At 50.9% G+C, this 24,083-nt stretch overlaps 1 protein-coding gene across 1 annotated transcript in view; it reads left to right on the forward strand.

Moving 5' to 3' along the window:
• Positions 1 to 716: 716 nt before the first annotated feature.
• Positions 717 to 24,083, forward strand: part of LOC144489676 (uncharacterized) — a gene marked incomplete at its 3' end in the record, with an annotated part of 50,370 nt that continues 27,003 nt past the window's right edge. Inside the window, exons 1-2 of the mRNA XM_078207537.1 lie at positions 717 to 772; positions 11,449 to 11,547. The remainder of the gene's footprint in view (positions 773 to 11,448; positions 11,548 to 24,083) is intronic.

Below are 24,083 nucleotides of genomic sequence, written 5' to 3' on the forward strand. Positions count from 1 at the left end.
TCAGTCCCGACAACGCGCAGACCCAACTCTGGCACTGCGCAGGCGCCTTATTCCCTAGTCCCACCCCCCCATCGCTTTTCACCAATGGGAATCGAGAACGCAATCGGCTGGGCGGGGCCTCCCGCCGTCCAATCACAGCGGCCGCCAATGAGGGGAGCGGGGTCGATGGAGGGGACACCCAATGGGAGAGAGGGGGCGGGGTTTAGTAGGAGGGGACGCCCAATGGGGGAGAGGGGGCGGGGTTTAGTAGGAGGGGACGCCCAATAGCAGGGGGACGGGGGAGGAACCTATCCGGGCCAATGGGAGAGAGGGGGCGGGGTTTAGTAGGAGGGGACGCCCAATGGGGGAGAGGGGGCGGGGTTTAGTAGGAGGGGACGCCCAATAGCAGGGGGACGGGGGAGGAACCTATCCGGGCCAATGGGAGAGAGGGGGCGGGGTTTAGTAGGAGTGGACGCCCAATGGGGGAGAGGGGGCGGGGTTTAGTCGGAGGGGACGCCCAATAGCAGGGGGACGGGGGAGGAACCTATCCGGGCCAATGGGAGAGAGGGGGGGCGGGGTTTAGTAGGAGTGGACGCCCAATGGGAGCGAGGGGGCGGCACCCGCGGAGGGGCGGCCCAATGGGGGTGGAGGGGAGGAGTCGGGGCTGGCCAATGGGAGGGCGGGGGCGGGTCCCGCGGGGGGGTCGGGCGGCCGGCGGGGCTCAGTCGGTGCGGAGCTGCCGGAGGGAGCGGTCAGAGCGGGAGAGAGGGACACAGGACAAGCCTCTGAGTGAGTGAGTGAGTGAGTCAGGGGGGGGGGGTCTGGGGTAACCCACTCAGCACTAACCTAACCAGCTTAACTACCACAACCAGCCAGAAATTACCCACCAAATGCTGCTGACCGTGACCTATGACCCAGAACTGGAAAGTTCTGCCTCTGACCTCAAATGTTACTAACTGTTCATCATCTAACTAACTGTTTATAACCTGCTGGTTATGACTCTGAGGTGAAATATTGTCAACTACTAACTAACTAGCTGGCTTTTAACATGAAATATTGCCAACTACTGAATATCTGGTTGTAACTGACCCTAAGATGAAATATTGCTGACTACTAACTAACTAACTACTATGTAACCTGCTAGTTATGACTCTAAAATGAAATATTACTAACTAACTGTATGTAACCTGCTAGTTATGACTCTAAAATGAAATATTACTAACTAACTGTATGTAACCTGCTAGTTATGACTCTAAAATGAAATATTACTAACTAACTACTATGTAACCTGCTAGTTATGACTCTAAAATGAAATATTACTAACTAACTGTATGTAACCTGCTAGTTATGACTCTAAAATGAAATATTACTAACTAACTGTATGTAACCTGCTAGTTATGACTCTAAAATGAAATATTACTAACTAACTGTATGTAACCTGCTAGTTATGACTCTAAAATGAAATATTACTAACTAACTGTATGTAACCTGCTAGTTATGACTCTAAAATGAAATATTACTAACTAACTGTATGTAACCTGCTAGTTATGACTCTAAAATGAAATATTACTAACTAACTGTATGTAACCTGCTAGTTATGACTCTAAAATGAAATATTACTAACTAACTGTATGTAACCTGCTAGTTATGACTCTAAAATGAAATATTACTAACTATGTAACCTGCTAGTTATGACTCTAAAATGAAATATTACTAACTAACTGTAACCTAGTTATGGCTCTAAAATGAAATATTATTAACTACTAACTAACTATGTAACCTTCTAGTTATGACTCTAAATTGAAATATTACTAACTAACTATGTAACCTGCTAGTTATGGCTCTAAAATGAAATATTATTAACTAACTGTAACCTAGTTATGACTCTAAATTGAAATATTACTAACTAACTATGTAACCTGCTAGTTATGGCTCTAAAACGAAATATTAACTACGAACTAAATGTATGTAACCTGCTAGTTCTGACTCTAAAATTAAATGTTATTAACTACTAACTAACTAAATGTATGCAAGCTGCTAGTTATGACTCCAAGATGAAATATTGCTAACTACTAACGAACTAGCTGATTACTGAATAGTTCTGACTATAACTAAAATGTAGCCAACTAATTAGCCAGTTGGAGCTAAATAGTTGTAGTTAGAACATAGAAAAACTACAGCACAAAACAGGCCCTTCGGCCCCACAAGTTGTGCCGAACATATCCCTACCTTCTAGACCTACCTATAACCCTCCATCCTATTAAGTCCCATGTACTCATCCAGGAGTCTCTTAAAAGACCCTATTGAGTTTGCCTCCACTGACGGCAGCCGATTCCACTCGCCCACCACCCTCTGTGTGAAAAACTTCCCCCTAACATTTCCCCTGTACCTACCCCCCAGCACCTTAAACCTGTGTCCTCTCGTAGCAGCCATTTCCACCCTGGGAAAAAGCCTCTGAGAGTCCACCCGATCAATGCCTCTCAACATCTTGTACACCTCTATTAGGTCTCCTCTCGTCCTACATCTCTCCAAAGGAGAAAAGACCGAGCTCCCTCAGCCTATCCTCTTAAGGCATGCCACTCAATCCAGGCAACATCCTTGTCAATCGCCTCTGCACCCTTTCAATCTTTTCCACATCCTTCCTGTAATGAGGCGACCAGAACTGAGCACAGTACTCCAAGTGGGGCCTGACGAGGGTCTTATATAGCTGCATCATTATCCCCGGACTCCTAAACTCAATCCCTCGATTGATAAAGGCCAGCACACCATACGCCTTCTTAACCACCTCCTCCACCTGCGGGGCCGATTTTAGAGTCCTATGGACCCAGACCCTGTAGTTGTAACTGAAATATAACTAACTAGCTAGTTTAGAACTCAAATCTTTATGATTATGTTTGAAAATTTACAAACTAATTAGCTAGCTAGAATTGTTGTGTCTCTGACCCGATAGCCCGTTATAATTATGGTGACTTTAATGTCAACTAACTAGTTACAACTGATTATGGCCATAATCAGTAGTGTTACTGACTACTAACTGGCCAGTTAAAACAGAATATCCGTGACTACAACTGTCTGTTAACTAGTTTATTATAACTAGGCAATTATAGCAATAACCGAAGTATGACTGTCCACTCACTAGCCAGTTTTAAGCAAATAATTATGGTTACGACTGAAATGCTACTGACTGGTTAATGAGGTCTTGACTATTTCAGATTAGTTAAGATCTGATTTCTATTGTCACGTGTATCGGGATACAGTGAAAAGTATTGTTTCTGGCGCGCTATACAGACAACACGGTAGGGCGTCACGGTAGCACAGTGGTTAGCACTGCTGCTTCACAGCTCCAGAGACCCGGGTTCGATTCCCGGCTTGGGTCACTGTACATAGAACATAGAACAGTACAGCACAGAACAGGCCCTTCGGCCCACGATGTTGTGCCGAGCTTTATCTGAAACCCAGATCAAGCTATCCCACTCCCTATCATCCTGGTGTGCTCCATGTGCCTATCCAATAACCGCTTAAATGTTCCTAAAGTGTCTGACTCCACTATCACTGCAGGCAGTCCATTCCACACCCCAACCACTCTCTGCGTAAAGAACCTACCTCTGATATCCTTCCTGTATCTCCCACCACGAACCCTAAAATTATGCCCCCTTGTAATAGCTCCATCCACCCGAGGAAATAGTCTTTGAACGTTCACTCTATCTATCCCCTTCATCATTTTATAAACCTCTATTAAGTCTCCCCTCAGCCTCCTCCGCTCCAGAGAGAACAGCCCTAGCTCCCTCAACCTTTCCTCATAAGACCTACCCTCCAAACCAGGCAGCATCCTGGTAAATCTCCTCTGCACTCTTTCCAGCGCTTCCACATCCTTCTTATAGTGAGGTGACCAGAACTGCACACAATATTCCAAATGTGGTCTCACCAAGGTCCTGTACAGTTGCAGCATAACCCCATGGCTCTTAAACTCCAACCCCCTGTTAATAAAAGCTAACACACTATAGGCCGCCTTCACAGCTCTATCCACTTGTCTGTGTGGAGTTTGCACGTTCTCCTCGTGTCTGCGTGGGTTTCCTCCGGGTGCTCCGGTTTCCTCCCACAGTCCAAAGATGTGCAGGTCAGGTAGATTGGCCATGCTAAAATTGCCTTTAGTGTCCTGGGATGGTTAGAGGGATTAGTGGGTAAATGTGTAGGGATATGGGGGTAGGGCCTGGGTGGGATTGTGGTCGGTGCAGACTCGATGGGCCGAATGGCCTCTCTTTGTGCTGTAGGGTTTCTAAGATTCTAAGAGCATACCGTTCATAGAGTGCAGAGGGGAGAAGGAAAAGAATTTGATTTGATTTATTATTGTCACGTGTATCGGGATCCAGTGAAAAGTATTGTTTCTTGCACGCTATACAGACAAAGCATACCGTTCATAGAGAAGGAAAGGAGAGGGTGCAGAATGTAGTGTCACAGTCAGAGCTCGGGTGTCGAGAAAGATCAACTTCACGCCAGGTCGGTCCATTCAAAAGTCTGACGGCAGCAGGAAGAAGCTGTTCTTGAGTCGGTCGGTACGTGACCCCAGACTTTTATATCTTTTTCCCGGCGGAAGAAGGTGGAAGAGAGAATGTCCGGGGGTGCGTGGGGGGGGGTCCTCGATTATGCCGGCTGCTTTTCCCCCCGAGGCAGCGGGAAGTGTAGACGGAGTCAATGGATGGAAGGCTGGGGTTTGCGTGATGGGACTGGGCTACATTCACGATGCTTTGTAGTTCCTTGCGGTCTTGGGCAGAGCAGGAGCCCCAGACCGAGCTGTGATACACCCGGAAAGGATGCTTTCTATGGGGCATCTGTAAAAGTTGGTGAGAGTCGTAGCGGACATGCCGAATTTCCTTAGTCTCCTGAGAAAGAACAATACAGCAGAGGAACAGGCCTTTCGGCCCTCCAAGCCCGCGCCGCTCCCCGGTCCAAACTAGACCATTCTTTTGTATCCCTCCATTCCCACTCCGTTCATGTGGCTATCTAGATAAGTCTTAAACGTTCCCAGTGTGACCGCCTCCACCACCTTGCCTGGCAGCGCATTCCAGGCCCCCAGCACCCTCTCTGTAAAATATGTCCTTCTGATATCTGTGTTAAACCTCCCCCCCCCCCTTCACCTTGAACCTATGACCCCTCGTGAGCGTCACCACCGACCTGGGGAAAAGCTTCCCACCGTTCACCCTATCTATGCCTTTCATAATTTTATACACCTCTATTAAGTCTCCCCTCATCCTCCGTCTTTCCAGTGAGAACAACCCCAGTTTACCCAATCTCTCCTCATAACTAAGCCCCTCCATACCAGGCAACATCCTGGTCAACCTCCTCTGCGCTCTCTCCAAAGCCTCCACGTCCTTCTGGTAGTGCGGCGACCAGAACTGGACGCAGTATTCCAAATGCGGCCGAACCAACGTTCTATACATCTGCAACATCAGACCCCAACTTTTATACTCTATGCCTCTATGTAGAGGCGTTGGTGGGACTTTCTTAACTATAAGAACATAAGAAATAGGAGCAGGAGTAGGCCATCTTGCCCCTCGAGCCTGCCCCGCCATTCAATAAGATCATGGCTGATCTGAAGTGGATCAGTACCACTTACCCGCCTGATCCCCATAACCCTTAATTCCCTTACCGATCAGGAATCCATCCATCCGCGCTTTAAACATATTCAGCGAGGTAGCCTCCACCACCTCAGTGGGCAGAGAATTCCAGAGATTCACCACCCTCTGGGAGAAGAAGTTCCTCCTCAACTCTGTCTTAAACCGACCCCCCTTTATTTTGAGGCTGTGTCCTCTAGTTTTAACTTCCTGACTAAGTGGAAAGAATCTCTCCGCCTCCACCCTATCCAGCCCCCGCATTATCTTATAAGTCTCCATAAGATCCCCCCTCATCCTTCTAAACTCCAACGAGTACAAACCCAATCTCCTCAGCCTCTCCTCATAATCCAAACCCCTCATCTCCGGTATCAACCTGGTGAACCTTCTCTGCACTCCCTCCAATGCCAATATATCCTTCCTCATATAAGGGGACCAATACTGCACACAGTATTCCAGCTGCGGCCTCACCAATGCCCTGTACAGGTGCATCAAGACATCCCTGCTTTTATATTCTATCCCCCTCGCGATATAGGCCAACATCCCATTTGCCTTCTTGATCACCTGTTGTACCTGCAGACTGGGCTTTTGCGTCTCATACACAAGGACCCCCAGGTCCCTTTGCACGGTAGCATGTTTTAATTTGTTTCCATTGAGATAGTAATCCCATTTGTTATTATTTCCTCCAAAGTGTATAACCTCGCATTTCTCAACGTTATACTCCATTTGCCAGATCCTCGCCCACTCACTCAGCCTGTCCAAATCTCCCTGCAGATCTTCTCCGTCCTCCACACGATTCACTTTTCCACTTCTTCTCCGTCCTCCACACGATTCACTTTTCCACTTCTTCTCCGTCCTCCACACGATTCACTTTTCCACTTCTTCTCCGTCCTCCACACGATTCACTTTTCCACTTCTTCTCCGTCCTCCACACGATTCACTTTTCCACTTCTTCTCCGTCCTCCACACGATTCACTTTTCCACTTTCTTAACTATAGCGTTGGCATGGCGTGGCGTTGGCATGGAGGAACCAGGACAGGTTGTTGGTGATCTGGACACTTGAAAGTCTGGACCGTAATATGACAAAGTGAAAGATTAGTTAGAAGTGTAACTACCACTGTAATTGAAATATTGCAGACTAGTAATTAGCTCGTTAGAACAACTGTTCTTGAAATGCTGCTAGTTATTACAAAACTGAATATGACTGACTATAATACTAACAAGTTATCGCGATACAATTATGGCTGCAACTTTATTTTATAAAGTTTATTAGTATCACAAGTAGGCTGACATTAACTGTGAAATTACTGTGAAAATCCCCGAGTCGCCCACACTCCTGTTCGGGTAACACTGAGGGAGAATTTAGCACGGCCCAATCCACCCTAACCAGCACGGTCTTTCGGACTGTGAGAGGAAACCGGAGCACCCGGAGGAAACCCACGCAGACACGGGGAGAACGTGCAGACTCTGCACAGACAGTGACCCGAAGCCGGGAATCGAACCCGGGTCCCTGGCGCGGTGAGGCAGCAGTGCTAACCCGCTGTGCCACCCTGCTGTTGTCAGACATCGAAGCAGAGTTAGGCTGTTGGCCCATCCAAGTCTGCTCTGCCGTGGCTGACAAGTTTCTCAACTCTGTTCACCTGCCCTTTCCCCCGTAACCTTTGCTCCCCTCGCCAATCAAGGACCGATCTATCTGCGTCTCCAATACACTCAGTGACCCGCCCTCCTCCGGGGCAACGGATTCCACACATTCCCCACCCTCCAGCTGAAGAAATTCCTCCTCATCTCGCTTCTAAAGGTCTCTTAGAGGTCGCGTCCTCGGATCCTCGTCTCCAACGAATGGAAACAGCATCTCCACGTCCATTCCATCCCAGCCTTTCAGTATTCTCTAAGTTTCAATGAGATCCCCCCCCCTCATCCTTCTAAACTCCATGTATGTCTTAAACGAAGAACTCTCTCAACACCAGGTTAAAGTCCAACAGGTTTATTTGGTAGCACGAGCTTTCGGAGCGCTGCTCCTTCATCAGGTGAGTGGGAATTCTGTTCACAAACAGGGCATATAAAGACACAAACTCAATTTACAAAATAATGGTCGGAATGCAAGTCTTTACAGGTCATCAAGTCTTAAAGGTACAGACAGTGTGAGTGGAGAGAGGGTTAAGCACAGGTTAAAGAGATGTGTATTGTCTCCAGACAGGACAGTTGGTGAGATTTTGCAAGCCCAGGCAAGTCGTGGGGGTTACAGATAGTGTGACATGAACCCTGGTTTAGGCCGTCCTCATGTGTGCGGAACTTGGCTATCAGTTTCTGCTCAGCGACTCTGCGCTGTCGTGTGTCGCGAAGGCCGCCTTGGAGAACGCTTACCTGAAGATAAGAGGCTGAATGCCCGTGACTGCTGAAGTGCTCCCCAACAGGAAGAGAACAGTCTTGCCTGGTGATTGTCGAGCGGTGTTCATTCATCCGTTGTCGTAGCGTCTGCATGGTCTCCCCAATGTACCATGCCTCGGGACATCCTTTCCTGCAGCGTATCAGGTAGACAACGTTGGCCGGGTTGCAAGAGTATGTACCGTGTACCTGGTGGATGATCTCACATGAGACGATGGCATCCGTGTCGATGATCCGTCTTGCAGAGGTTGCTGTGGCAGGGTTGTGTGGTGTCGTGGTCACTGTTCTCCCGAAGGCTGGGTAGTTTGCTGCGGACAATGGTCTGTTTGAGGTTGTGCGGTTGTTTGAAGGCAAGAAGTGGGGGTGTGGGGATGGCCTTGGCGAGATGTTCGTCTTCATCAATGACATGTTGAAGGCTCCGGAGAAGATGCCGTAGCTTCTCCGCTCCGGGGAAGTACTGGACGACGAAGGGTACTCTGTCCACTGTGTCCCGTGTTTGTCTTCTGAGGAGGTCGGTGCGGTTTTTCGCTGTGGCGCGTCGGAACTGTCGATCGATGATTCGAGCGCCATATCCTGTTCTTATGAGGGCATCTTTCAGCGTCTGGAGGTGTCTGTTACGATCCTCCTCATCCGAGCAGATCCTGTGTATACGCAGGGTTTGTCCGTAGGGGACGGCTTCTTTAACGTGTTTAGGGTGGAAGCTGGAGAAGTGGAGCATCGTGAGGTTTTCCGTGGGCTTGCGGTACAGTGAGGTGCTGAGGTGACCGTCCTTGATGGTTCCTGTTAGGGAACACTTCAGCAGTCACGGGCATTCAGCCTCTGATATTCGGGTAAGCGTTCTCCAAGGTGGCCTTCACGACACACAGCGCAGAGTCGCTGAGCAGAAACTGATAGCCAAGTTCCGCACACATGAGGATGGCCTCAACCAGGGTTCATGTCACACTGTCTGTAACCCCCACGACTTGCCTGGGCTTGCAAAATCTCACTAACTGTCCTGTCTGGAGACGATACACATCTCTTTAACCTGTGCTTAACGCTCTCTCCACTCACATTGTCTGTACCTTTCAGACTTGATCACCTGTAAAGACTCGCATTCCAACCATTATTCTACAAATTGAGTTTGTGTCTTTATATGCCCTGTTCGTGAACAGAACTCCCACTTACCTGATGAAGGAGCAGCGCTCCGAAAGCTAGTGCCACCAAATAAACCTGTTGGACTTTAACCTGGTGTTGTGAGACTTCTTACTGTGCCCACCCCAGTCCAACGCCGGCATCTCCACATCGTAAGTCTTAAAGTGCATCAAGGTATCCCCGGGACCTGATGAGGTATATCCCAGGACACTGTGGGAGGCTAGGGAGGAAATTGCGGGTCCCCTAGCCGAGATATTTGAATCATCGATAGTCACAGGTGAGGTACCTGAAGGTTGGAGGGTGGCAAATGTTGTGCCTTTGTTTAAGAAGGGCTGCAGGGAAAAGCCTGGGAACTACAGGCCGGTGAGCCTCACATCTGTGGTGGGTAAGTTGTTGGAAGATATTTTGAGAGACAGGTTCTACAGGCATTTAGAGAGGCAAGGACTGATTAGGGACAGTCAGCATGGCTTTGTGAGTGGAAAATCATGTCTCACAAATTTGGTTGAGTTCTTTGAAGGGGTAACCAAGAAGGTAGATGAGGGCAGTGCAGTTGATGTTGTCTACATGGACTTTAGCAAGGCCTTTGACAAGGTACCGCATGGTAGGTTGTTGCATAAGGTTAAATCTCACGGGATCCAGGGTGAGGTATCTAAATGGAAACAAAATTGGCTTCTTGACAGGTGGTTGTAGAGAGTTGTTTTTCAAACTGGAGGCCTGTGACCAGCGGTGTTCCTCAGGGATCAGTGCTGGGTCCACTGTTATTTGTCATTTATATTAATGATTTGGATGAGAATATAGGGGGCATGGTTAGTAAGTTTGCAGATGACAGCAAGATTGGTGGCACAGTGGGCAGTGAGGAAGGTTATCTCCGATTGCAACGGGATCTTGATCAATTGGGCGAGTGGGCTGACGAATGGCAGATGGAGTTTAATTTAGATAAATGCAAGGTGATGCATTTTGATAGATCAAATCATGTCCAGATTGCCAACAACCTGTCCTGGTCCCCCCCCACGCCGACACTATAGTTAAGAAAGCCCCACCAACGCCTCTACTTAGGAAGCTAAGGAAATTCAGCATGTCCGCTACGACTCTCACCAACTTTTACAGATGCCCCATAGAAAGCATCCTTTCCGGGTGTATCACAGCTCGGTCTGGGGCTCCTGCTCTGCCCAAGACCGCAAGGAACTACAAAGGGTCGTGAATGTAGCCCAATCCCATCACGCAAACCCCAGCCTCCCATCCATTGACTCCGTCTACACTTCCCGCTACCTCGGGGGGAAAAGCAGCCGGCATAATTAAGGACCCCCCCCACACGCACCCCGGACATTCTCTCTTCCACCTTCTTCCGTCGGGAAAAAGATACAAAAGTCTGAGGTCACGTACCGACCGACTCAAGAACAGATTCTTCCCTGCTGCTGCGGTCAGACTTTTGAATGGACCGACCTCGCATTAAGTTGATCTTTCTCTACACCCCGAGCTGTGACTGAGACACTACATTCTGCACCCTCTCCTTATCTATGAACGGTATGCTTTGTATAGTGCGCAAGAATCAATACTTTTCACTGTATCTCAATACATGTGGCAATAATAAATCAAATCCTTTTCCTTCTCCTCTCTGTACTCTATGAACGGTATGCTTTCTGTACAGCGCGCAAGAAACAATACTTTTCACTGTATCCCAATACATGTGACAATCATAAATCAAATCATAGAAATCATAGAAACCCTACAGTACAGAAAGAGGCCATTCGGCCCATCGAGTCTGCACCGACCACAATCCCATCCCATCCCATCCAGGCCCTACCCCCATATCCCTATAGAATCCCTATCGTGCAGAAGGAGGTCATTCGGCCCATCGAGTCTGCAGCGACAACAGTCCCATCTGGGCTCCATCCCCATAATCCCACATTTACCCCGCTAATCCCTATAACCTACACATCCCGGGACACGGAGGGAGAATTTAGCACGGCCAATCCACCCTAACCCGCACACCTTTCGGACTGTGGGAGCAAACCGGAGCACCCGGAGGAAACCCACGCAGACACAGGGAGAATGTGCAGACTCCGCACAGACAGTGACCCGCGCCGGGAATCGAACCCGGGTCCCTGGCGCTGTGAGGCAGCAGTGCTAACCCCCGTGCCGCCAAATAAAAGACGTGACTGTCAAAGTTTTTCACCTGGTACTCATCAGGTCAGGCGCCAGGACACCAAATTTTGGGGGGCATCAACCGTTGATGCTGATTGGCGGGTTGGTTGGTCATGGCGTCGTTATGGAGACTTTGCTTCTGTTTTTGTGCGTCTCTTTTCCCCCCTCTCTCACGTGCTCTCTCTCTCTCTCCTCACAGGTGACGTTTGGCGAGTAATTGTTGCTGTTTTGTTTTGGCGTCCGCGTTGGAGTTGTCTGCACTGCCAGCGCGGGGATTCCTACGCGCTTCTGGTCAGCGGTGAGGGAGCGCTGCGCTGTCCGAGTTGTTGTCTGTCGATGCGGGGGGGGGGGTCTACAGAGAAGCGTTGCCAAGGGATATCGGCAAAGGGGGAAATCCGATGACAGATGGGGAGGTGTGGGGTTTGTTGGGGAGAATAGCAAGCCAGAGTTTCCCCAGAGAGCAGGAAAATCATACCCTGTTCACAGACGTTTAGCTTGGGTTTTTCCAGCTTGAGTTCATCCAGCTCCTGACCTCCTTCGAGCCCTCGGTTCAAACATTGACAGAAGAGCTGTCTTTCCGGAGGTGAGAATGAGAGCCTTTGACCGAGTGTGGCATCAGAAAGCCCCCAGCAAAACTAGAGTCGCTGGGAATCGTCAGGGGTGGGGGGGGAAAACACTCCACTGGTTGGAGTCATTCACAGCACGAAGGAAGTTGGTTGGGATGCTTGTAGGGTCAGTCATCTCAGCCCCAGGACATCCCTACGGGGGTTCCTTGGGGTTCGAATCCCAGGCCCCAAGCATCTCCAGCTGCTCCATCAATGACCTTCCCTCCATCAGAAAGGAGGATGTTCGCCGATGATTACGCAAAGTTCGGCACCATTCGCCGCCACTCGGTCCCGGTTCCAAACACGGCAAGACCTGGACAATATCCAGCCTCGGGCAGACAAGTGGCAAGTAACACTCGCGCCAGGCAGACAAGTGCCAGGCAATGCCCGTCTCCAAGAAGAGAAAATCTACCATCTCCCCCCTTGGCATTGAATGGCATTTCCACCTCTGAATCCCCCCTCAAAAAAAACTTGCCTCACATCTCAACTTTTTCCCCATGCATCTTATAAACCTGTGCCCCCTAGTAATTGACTCTTCCACCCTGGGGAAAAAGTCTCTGACTATCCACTCTGTCCCTCATAATCTTGTAGACTTCTATCAGGTCTTCCCCCTCAACCTCCAGTGAGAACAAACCAAGTTTCTCCAACCTCTCCTCATAGCTGATGCCCTCCAGACCAGGCAACATCCTGGTAAATCTTTTCTGTAACCCTCTCCAAAGCCTCCACATCCTTCTGGTAGTGCGGCGACCAGAATTGGCAGATGGAGTTCAATCCTGATGAATGCGAAGTGATGCATTTTGGTAGAACTAACGTAGGGGAGAGCTATACGATAAATGGCAGAACCATAAAGGGTGTAGATACGCAGAGGGACCTGGGTGTGCAAGTCCACAGATCCTTGAAGGTGACGTCACAGGTGGTGAAGAAGGCATATGGCATGCTTGCCTTTATAGGACGGGGCATAGAGTATAAAAGTTGGGGTCTGATGTTGCAGATGTATAGAATGTTGGTTCGGCCGCATTTGGAGTACTGCGTTCCGTTCTGGTCGCCACACTACCAGAAGGACGTGGAGGCTTTAGAGAGAGCGCAGAGGAGGTTTACCAGGATGTTGCCTGGTATGGAGGGGCTTAGTTATGAGGAGAGATTGGGTAAACTGGGGTTGTTCTCCCTGGAAAGACGGAGGATGAGGGGAGACTTAATAGAGGTGTATAAAATCATGAAAGGCATAGATAGGGTGAACGGTGGGAAGCTTTTCCCCAGGTCGGTGGTGACGTTCACGAGGGGTCATAGGTTCAAGGTGAGGGGAGGGGGAGGTTTAACACGGATATCAGAAGGACATATTTTACACAGAGGGTGGTGGGGGCCTGGAATGCGCTGCCGGGCAAGGTGGTGGAGGCGGACACACTGGGAACGTTTAAGACTTATCGAGATAGCCACATGAACGGAGTGGGAATGGAGGGATACAAAATAATGGTCTAGTTTGGACCAGGGAGCGGCGCGGGCTTGGAGGGCCGAAGGGTCTGTTCCTGTGCTGTATTGTTCTTTGTTCTAATTGAACACTATATTCCAAAGGGGACCTATCTGTACAGCCGCAGTATAACCTGCCAAATTGTATATTCACCGTCCCAGCCGATGAAGGCAAGCATGCCGTATGCCTTCTTGACTACCTTCTCCACCTGCGTTGCCACTTTCAGCGACCGGTGGACATGTACGCCCAGATCCCTCTGCCTATCCTTGAAAGTGGAGTCACAGGTGGACAGAGTGGTGAAGAAGGCATTCGGCATGCTTGGTTTCATCGGTCAGAACATTGGATACAGGAGTTGGGACGTCTTGTTGAAGTTGTACAAGGCACCGATAAGGCCACACTTGGAATACTGTGTACCGTTCTGGTCACCCTATTATAGAAAGGATACTATTAAACTAGAAAGAGTGCAGGAAAGATTTACTAGGATGCTACCGGCACTTGATGGATTGAGTTATAAGGAGAGGCTGGATAGACTGGGACTTTTTTCTCTGGAGTGTCGGAGGCTGAGGGGTGATCTTATAGAGGTCTATAAAATAATGAGGGGCACAGATCAGCTAGATAGTCAATATCTTTTCCCAAAGGTAGGGGAGTCTAAAACTAGAGGGCATAGGTTTGAGGGGAGAGATACAAAAGTGTCCAGAGGGGCAATTTTTTCACACAGAGGGTGGTGAGTGTCTGGAACGAGAGGCAGTAGTAGAGGCGGGCACAATTTTGTCTTTTAAAAAGCGTTTAGGCAGTTACATGGGTAGGATGGGTATAGAGGGATATGGGCCAAACGCGGGCAATTGGGATTAGCTTAGGGATTTAAAAGAAAGGGGCGGCATGGACAAGTTGGGCCGAAGGGCCTGTTTCCATGCTGTAAACCTCTATGGATACTCCTAAGGGTTCTGCCACTTACTGTATATTTCCTATCTGTATTAGTCCTTCCAAAATGCATTACCTCATGTTTGTCTGGATTAAACTCCATCTGCCATCTCTCCGCCCAAGTCTCCAACCGATCTACGTCTTGCTTTATCCTGACAATCCTGTTCACTCTCCGCAACTCCTCCAATTTTTGTGTTGTCTGCGAACTTACTAATCAGTCAGACCAGCTACATATTTCTCCAAATCCTTTATATATACTACGAGCAACAGAGGTCCTAGCACTGACCCCTGTGGGAAAGTTGGCCGATTGGAGAGGTAACTGGCTGTCTGATCAAAGACAGAGGGTGGTGGTGGATGGAAAATTTTCGGACTGGAGGCAGGTTGCTAGCGGAGTGCCGCAGGGATCAGTGCTTGGTCCTCTGCTCTTTGTGATTTTTATTAATGACTTAGAGGAGGGGGCTGAAGGGTGGATCAGTAAATTTGCTGATGACACCAAGATTGGTGGAGTAGTGGATGAGGAGGAGGGCTGTTGTAGGCTGCAAAGAGACATAGATAGGATGCAGAGCTGGGCCGAAAAATGGCAGATGGAGTTTAACCCTGATAAATGTGAGGTGATTCATTTTGGTAGGACTAATTTAAATGTGGATTACAGGGTCAAAGGTAGGGTTCTGAAGACTGTGGAGGAACAGAGAGATCTTGGGTTCCATATCCACAGATCTCTGAAGGTTGCCACTCAAGTGGATAGAGCTGTGAAGAAGGCCTACAGTGTGTTAGCTTTTATTAACAGGGGGTTGGAGTTTAAGAGCCGTGGGGTTATGCTGCAACTGTACAGGACCTTGGTGAGACCACATTTGGAATATTGTGCGCAGTTCTGGTCACCTCACGATAAGAAGGATGTGGAAGCGCTGGAAAGAGTGCAGAGGAGATTTACCAGGATGCTGCCTGGTTTGGAGGGTAGGTCTTATGAGGAAAGGTTGAGGGAGCTCGGGCTGTTCTCTCTGGAGCGGAGGAGGCTGAGGGGAGACTTAACAGAGGTTTATAAAATGATGAAGGGGATAGATAGAGTGAACGTTCAAAGACTATTTCCTCGGGTGGATGGAGCTATTACAAGGGGGCATAACTATAGGGTTCGTGGTGGGAGATACAGGAAGGATATCAGAGGTAGGTTCTTTACGCAGAGAGTGGTTGGGGTGTGGAATGGACTGCCTGCAGTGATAGTGGAGTCAGACACTTTAGGAACATTTAAGCGGTTATTGGATAGGCACATGGAGCACACCAGGATGATAGGGAGTGGGATGGCTTGATCTTGGTTTCAGATAAAGCTCGGCACAACATCGTGGGCCGAAGGGCCTGTTCTGTGCTGTACTGTTCTCTCTTCTAACACCGCTCGTCACAGTAGTCACAGCCCTCCATTCAGAAAAGCATCCCTCTACTGCTACCCCATTCTTGCCAGCTCTCCTCTGATCCTGTGTGACTTCACCAGTCTGCCATGAGGGACCTTGTCAAAGGTCTTACAGAATCGTAGAGTCCAGACAGTGCAGAAGGAGGCCGATCGAGTCTGCACCGACCACACTCCCGTCCGGGCCCTATCCCCGTAACCCCACGCATTTACCATAGCTAGTTCCCCCTAAGGGGCAATTTAGCATGGCCAATCCACCTAACTTTCCCATCTTTGGACACTAAGGGGCAATTTAGCATGGCCAATCCACCTAACTTTCCCATCTTTGGACACTAAGGGACAATTTAGCATGGCCAATCCACCTAACTTTCCCATCTTTGGACACTAAGGGGCAATTTAGCATGGCCAATCCACCTAACTTTCCCATCTTTGGACACTAAGGGACAATTTAGCATGGCCAATCCACCTAACTTTCCCATCTTTGGACACTAAGGGGCAATTTAGCATGGCCAATCCACCTAACTTTCCCATCTTTGGACACTAAGGGACAATTTAGCATGGCCAATCCACCTAACTTTCCCATCTTTGGACACTAAGGGGCAATTTAGCATGGCCAATCCACCTAACCTGCACATCTTTGGACACTAAGGGGCAATTTAGCATGGCCAATCCACCTAACCTACACATCTTTGGACACTAAGGGACAATTTACCATGGCCAATCCACCTAACTTTCCCATCTTTGGACACTAAGGGGCAATTTAGCATGGCCAATCCACCCAACCTACACATCTTTGGACACTAAGGGACAATTTAGCACGGCCAATCCACCTAACCTACACATCTTTGGACACTAAGGGACAATTTAGCATGGCCAATCCACCTAACCTACACATCTTTGGACACTAAGGGACAATTTAGCACGGCCAATCCACCTAACCTACACATCTTTGGACACTAAGGGGCAATTTAGCATGGCCAATCCACCTAACTTTCCCATCTTTGGACACTAAGGGGCAATTTAGCATGGCCAATCCACCTAACTTTCCCATCTTTGGACACTAAGGGGCAATTTAGCATGGCCAATCCACCTAACTTTCCCATCTTTGGACACTAAGGGGCAATTTAGCATGGCCAATCCACCTAACCTACACATCTTTGGGCACTAAGGGACAATTTAGCATGGCCAATCCACCTAACCTACACATCTTTGGACACTAAGGGACAATTTAGCATGGCCAATCCACCTAACCTACACATCTTTGGACACTAAGGGACAATTTAGCACGGCCAATCCACCTAACCTACACATCTTTGGACACTAAGGGACAATTTAGCACGGCCAATCCACCTAACTTTCCCATCTTTGGACTGTGGGAGGAAACCCGAGCACCCGGAGGAAACCCACGCAGACACGAGGAGACTGTGCAAACTCCACACAGACAGTGACCCGAGACCGGGAATCGAACCCGGGTCCCTGGAGCTGTGAGGCAGCAGTGTTAATGTGAGCCGACTTGTCACGAATCAATAAACTTTAAACCTTAAACAAAACTTTTAAGAAGAATAAAAGTGGGGTGGGAGAGCGGGGGTGTGGGGACAGCAGACGCATTGGGGAACACCCACCACCTGCACGTCCCCCCCCCAAATCCAGACTTGGAAATATATCGGCCGTTCCTTCACGTTGGCTGGGGTCAGAATCCTGGAGCTCCCTCCCTAACAGCACTGTGGGTGTACCTACATCTCTCTCACAACTGGGGGGACGGCAGTGGGTCCAACACTGGTCTGAGCAGAGGCACCCACGTTCCGGGAATGATTCGATGGTTACCCCGGGCTGGGTGAGCTGTGAGGGTCCCTGGGGACAGACGGGGGGGGGGGAGTTGTGTTGGGCTGGGGGGTCCAAAGTGACACCTGTTCCAGGCATTCAGGCGGTTACGAGTTGCATTCTGTTCCCCCGACAGCGACCTGTAATTATCCAGTGATTTGCGTCTGGAGTTGCGTTAATCCCTCGCCCCCTCCCCCACGTTCTAACATCAAGCCAGGCAGTGCTCCCTACCTCTCTCTTTCTCTCTCTCTCTCGCTCCCCCTCTCCTGCCCCGCTCTCTCTCTCGCTCCCCCTCTCCTGCCCCGCTCTCTCTCTCGCTCCCCCTCTCCTGCCCCGCTCTCTCTTGCAACTCTCTGCCCCGCTCTCTCTCTCGCCCCCCCTCTCCTGCCCCGCTCTCTCTCTCGCCCCCCTCTCCTGCCCCGCTCTCTCTCTCGCTCCCCCTCTCCTGCCCCGCTCTCTCTCTCGCTCCCCCTCTCCTGCCCCGCTCTCTCTCACGCTCCCCCTCTCCTGCCCCGCTCTCTCTCTCGCTCCCCCTCTCCTGCCCCGCTCTCTCTCTCTCGCTCCCCCTCTCTGCCCCGCTCTCTCTCTCGCTCCCCCTCTCCTGCCCTGCTCCCTCTCTCGCTCCCCCTCTCCTGCCCCGCTCTCTCTCGTTCCCCCTCTCCTGCCCCGCTCTCTCTCTCGCTCCCCCTCTCCTGCCCCGCTCTCTCTCTCGCTCCCCCTCTCCAGCCCCGCTCTCTCTCTCGCTCCCCCTCTCCAGCCCCACTCTCTCTCTCGCTCCCCCTCTCCTGCCCCGCTCTCTCTCTCTCGCTCCCCCTCTCCTCCCCGCTCTCTCTCTCGCTCCCCCTCTCTGCCCCACTCTCTCTCTCGCTCCCCCTCTCCTGCCCCGCTCTCTCCCCCTCTCTGCCCCGCTCTCTCCCCCTCTCTGCCCCGCTCTCTCTCTCGCTCCCCCTCTCTCTCTCTGCCCTGCTCCCTCTCTCGTTCCCCCTCTCCTGCCCCGCTCTCTCTCTCGTTCCCCCTCTCCTGCCCCGCTCTCTCTCTCGCTCCCCCTCTCCTGCCCCGCTCTCTCTCTCGCTCCCCCTCTCCAGCCCCACTCTCTCTCTCGCTCCCCCTCTCCTGCCCCGCTCTCTCTCTCTCGCTCCCCCTCTCCTCCCCGCTCTCTCTCTCGCTCCCCCTCTCTGCCCCACTCTCTCTCTCGCTCCCCCTCTCCTGCCCCGCTCTCTCCCCCTCTCTGCCCCGCTCTCTCTCTCGCTCCCCCTCTCTCACTCTGCCCCGCTCCCTCTCTCGCTCCCCCTCTCCTGCCCCGCTCTCTCTCTTGCTCCCCCTCTCTCTCTCGCTCCCGCTCTCTCTCTCGCTCCCGCTCTCTCTCTCGCTCCCCCTCTCTGCCCCGCTCTCTCCCCCTCTCCTGCCCCGCTCTCTCCCCCTCTCTGCCCCGCTCTCTCGCTCCCCCTCTCCTGCCTTGCTCTCTCTCTCGCTCCCCCTCTCCTGCCCCTCTCCCCCCTCTGTGAGGAGGGGGTGTATGCGTATTGGCGCTCAGAGCACCTCCCCCTCTGGGTTTGATGCCCTCGGGCAGATTTTAAGCACCGTCTGTCCTCCAGCCCCTCCCCAGCCAGCCTCCCCCTGCCTACCTGTGGGGAAAATGACACCCAGTAAAGCGTCACTCCACACCCCGTCCAGCTGTCCCCGGGTAGGACATATGTCACAAAGCTAATTCCCTGGGACAGGAGCCAGATACAGCACTGACAGACCCAGATATCGCCCCCTCACTGCAACGTCACCCAAAAAAAAAATCCCCCGTCACTTCCGAAATCACCGCAGAGAGAGGTGTGTGTTGCATCCAGAAATTTTGAAGGGGCTTTGACAAGGACGATGCTGTTCTCCGCATTTTCCCCCTCGTCCCCCTTCCCGGGGGCTGGAGAATCTGGGACGGGGGGGGGAGGAGGAGGGTGGCTCAGTCTGGGACACTTGAGGAGAAAGGTCTCCCCTTCCCAATGAGCCAGTGGGATCCCCGTCTCTGAGTAGACTCCGGGGAGGGGGAAGGATATGACCTAACGCTGTCATCGATCGTTAGAGTATGGAAACAGGCCACTCGGCCCAACTTGTCCATGCTGCCCTTCGAATTAACCCCTGAGCTAGTCCCAGTTGCCCACATTTGGCCCATATCCCCCTCTGCCCATCTTATCCATGTAACTGTCTGAACACTGACTGGTGTCTCTCAGTCCTCTCTCTCTCTCAGGGAGATATCTGTACACTGACTGGTGTCTCTCAGTCCTCTCTCTCTCAGGGAGATATCTGGACACTGACTGGTGTCTCTCAGTCCTCTCTCTCTCTCTCAGGGAGATATCTGTACACTGACTGGTGTCTCTCGGTCCCCTCTCTCTCTCTCAGGGAGATATCTGTACACTGACTGGTGTCTCTCAGTCCCCTCTCTCTCTCTCTCAGGGAGATATCTGTACACTGACTGGTGTCTCTCAGTCCCCCCTCTCTCTCTCTCAGGGAGATATCTGTACACTGACTGGTGTCTCTCAGTCCCCTCTCTCTCTCCCTCAGGGAGATATCTGTACACTGACTGGTGTCTCTCAGTCCCCTCTCTCTCTCTCAGGGAGATATCTGTACACTGACTGGTGTCTCTCAGTCCTCTCTCTCTCAGGGAGATATCTGGACACTGACTGGTGTCTCTCAGTCCTCTCTCTCTCTCTCAGGGAGATATCTGTACACTGGTGTCTCTCGGTCCCCTCTCTCTCTCTCAGGGAGATATCTGTACACTGACTGGTGTCTCTCAGTTCTCTCTCTCTCAGGGAGATATCTGTACACTGACTGGTGTCTCTCAGTCCCCCCTCTCTCTCTCTCAGGGAGATATCTGTACACTGACTGTGTCTCTCAGTCCCCTCTCTCTCTCCCTCAGGGAGATATCTGTACACTGACTGGTGTCTCTCAGTCCCCTCTCTCTCTCTCAGGGAGATATCTGTACACTGACTGGTGTCTCTCAGTCCCCTCTCTCTCTCCCTCAGGGAGATATCTGTACACTGACTGGTATCTCTCAGTCCCCCCTCTCTCTCTCAGGGAGATATCTGTACACTGACTGGTGTCTCTCAGTCCCCTCTCTCTCTCTCAGGGAGATATCTGTACACTGACTGGTGTCTCTCAGTCCCCTCTCTCTCTCTCTCAGGGAGATATCTGTACACTGACTGGTGTCTCTCAGTCCCCTCTCTCTCTCTCTCAGGGAGATATCTGTACACTGACTGGTGTCTCTCAGTCCCCTCTCTCTCTCTCAGGGAGATATCTGTACACTGACTGGTGTCTCTCAGTCCTCTCTCTCTCTCTCAGGGAGATATCTGTACACTGACTGGTGTCTCTCAGTCCCCTCTCTCTCTCAGGGAGATATCTGTACACTGACTGGTGTCTCTCAGTCCTCTCTCTCTCTCTCTGGGAGATATCTGTACACTGACTGGTGTCTCTCAGTCCTCTCTCTCAGGGAGATATCTGTACACTGACTGGTGTCTCTCAGTCCCCTCTCTCTCTCTCAGGGTGATATCTGTACACTGACTGGTGTCTCTCAGTCCCCTCTCTCTCTCTCTCAGGGAGATATCTGGTGTCTCTCAGTCCCCTCTCTCTCTCTGTCAGGGAGATATCTGTACACTGACTGGTGTCTCTCAGTCCCCCCTCTCTCTCTCAGGGAGATATCTGTACACTGACTGGTGTCTCTCAGTCCCCTCTCTCTCTCTCGGGGAGATATCTGTACACTGACTGGTGTCTCTCAGTCCTCTCTCGCTCAGGGAGATATCTGTACACTGACTGGTGTCTCCCAGTCCCCTCTCTCTCAGGGGGATATCCGTACACTGACTGGTGTCTCTCAGTCCCCTCTCTCTCTCTCAGGGAGATATCTGTACACTGACTGGTGTCTCTCAGTCCCCTCTCTCTCTCTCTCTCTCTCAGGGAGATGTCTGTACACTGACTGCTGTCTCTCAGTCCCCTCTCTCTCAGGGGGATATCTGTACACTGACTGCTGTCTCCCAGTCCCCCCTCTCTCAGGGGGATATCTGTACACTGACTGGTGTCTCTCAGTCCCCTCTCTCTCTCTCTCTCAGGGAGATATCTGTACACTGACTGGTGTCTCTCAATCCCCTCTCTCTCTCTCTCGGGGAGATATCTGTACACTGACCGGTGTCTCTCAGTCCCCTCTCTCTCTGGGAGATATCTGTACACTGACTGGTGTCTCTCAATCCCCTCTCTCTCTCTCTCGGGGAGATATCTGTACACTGACCGGTGTCTCTCAGTCCCCTCTCTCTCTGGGAGATATCTGTACACTGACTGGTGTCTCTCAGTCCCCTCTCTCTCTCGGGGAGATATCTGTACACTGACTGGTGTCTCTCAGTCCCCTCTCTCTCTCTCTCTCTCAGGGAGATATCTGTACACTGACTGGTGTCTCTCAGTCCCCTCTCTCTCTCTCTCTCGGAGATATCTGTACACTGACTGGTGTCTCTCAGTCCCCTCTCTCTCTCAGGGAGATATCTGTACACTGACTGGTGTCTCTCAGTCCCCTCTCTCTCTCTCAGGGAGATATCTGTACACTGACTGGTGTCTCTCAGTCCTCTCTCTCTCTCTCCCAGGGAGATATCTGTACACTGACTGGTGTCTCTCAGTCCTCTCTCAGGGAGATATCTGTACACTGACTGGTGTCTCACAGTCCCCTCTCTCTCTCTCTCTCAGGGAGATATCTGTACACTGACTGGTGTCTCTCAGTCCTCTCTCTCTCTCTCTCTCTCAGGGAGATATCTGTACACTGACTGGTGTCTCTCAGTCCTCTCTCTCTCTCTCTCTCAGGGAGATATCTGTACACTGGTGTTTCTCAGTCCCCTCTCTCTCTCGGGGAGATATCTGTACACTGACTGGTGTCTCTCAGTCCTCTCTCTCTCTCAGGGAGATATCTGTACACTGACTGGTGTCTCTCAGCCCCCCTTCTCTCTCTCTCAGGGAGATATCTGTACACTGACTGGTGTCACTCAGTCCTCTCTCTCTGGGAGATATCTGTGCACTGACTGGTGTCTCTCAGTCCCCTCTCTCTCTCTCTCTCTCAGGGAGATATCTGTACACTGACTGGTGTCTCTCAGTCCTCTCTCTCTGGGAGATATCTGTACACTGACTGGTGTCTCTCAGTCCCCTCTCTGTCTCTCAGGGAGATATCTGTACACTGACTGGTGTCTCTCAGCCCCCTCTCTCTCTCTCAGGGAGATATCTGTACACTGACTGGTGTCTCTCAGCCCCCTCTCTCTCTCAGGGAGATATCTGTACACTGACTGGTGTCTCTCAGTCCCCTCTCTCTCTCTCAGGGAGATATCTGTACACTGACTGGTGTCTCTCAGTCCCCTCTCTCTCTCTCTCAGGGAGATATCTGTACACTGACTGGTGTCTCTCAGTCCCCTCTCTCTCTCTCGGGGAGATAGCTATGGACGGACTGGTCATAGAGTCATAGAGGTTTACAGCATGGAAACAGGCCCTTCGGCCCAACTTGTCCATGCCGTCCCTCTTTTCATTAATCCCCTAAACTAATCCCAATTGCCCGCGTTTCGCCCATATCCCTCTATACCCATCGTACCCATGTAACTGTCTAAATGCTTTTTTAAAGACAAAATTGTACCCGCCTCTACTACTGCCTCTGGCAGCTCGTTCCAGACACTCACCACCCTCTGTGTGAAAAAATTGCCCCTCTGGACCCTTTTGTATCTCTCCCCTCTCACCTTAAACCTACACCCTCTCGTTTTAGACTCCCCTACCTTTGGGAAAAGATATTGACTATCTAGCTGATCTATGCCCCTCATTATTTTATAGACCTCTATAAGATCACCCCTCAGCCTCCTACGCTCCAGAGAAAAAAGTCCCAGTCTATCCAGCCTCTCCTTATAACTCAAACCATCAAGTCCCAGTAGCATCCTAGTAAATCTTTTCTGCACTCTTTCCAGTTTAATAATATCCTTTCTATAATAGGGTGACCAGAACTGCACACAGTATTCCAAGTGTGGCCTTACCAAGGTCTTGTACAACTTCAACAAGACGTCCCGACTCCTGTATTCAATGTTCTGACCGATGAAACCAAGCATGCCGAATGCCTTCTTCACCACTCTGTCCACCTGTGACTCCGCTGTCGAGGAGCTGGACTGTTAATCCAGAGACTCGGCTAATGTCCTGGGGGACATGGGTTCGAATCCCGCCCATGGCAACTGGTGGAATTGGAATTCAATCAAAAAAATCCGGGAGTTAAGAATCTACTGGCGACCCCTTGTCGATTGTCGGGGGGGGAACAAACCCCATCTGGTTCCCTTTAGGGAAGGAAATCTGCCGTCCTTATCCTGGTTTGGGCCTACATCTGACCCACAGCCAATGTGGTTGACACTCAACTCACCTCCAAGGGCAACTAGGGATGGGCAATAAATGCTGGCCTAGCCAGCGATGCCCGTGTCCCACCAATTAATTGAGCGATTGTCGGACACTAAGGGGTGGGTGAGGGATTCGAGGGGATAATGCGGGGGCACAGGCAGGAGGGAGCTGAGGGGCAGAATGGAGCCATGGGCTGGATTGAAGGCGTTAGCAGCCTTGGGGACAGGCCGAATGGCCTCCTGCAGCCATTT

This window comes from Mustelus asterias, unplaced genomic scaffold (assembly GCF_964213995.1).
Source record: "Mustelus asterias unplaced genomic scaffold, sMusAst1.hap1.1 HAP1_SCAFFOLD_2431, whole genome shotgun sequence".
NCBI lineage: Eukaryota > Metazoa > Chordata > Chondrichthyes > Carcharhiniformes > Triakidae > Mustelus > Mustelus asterias.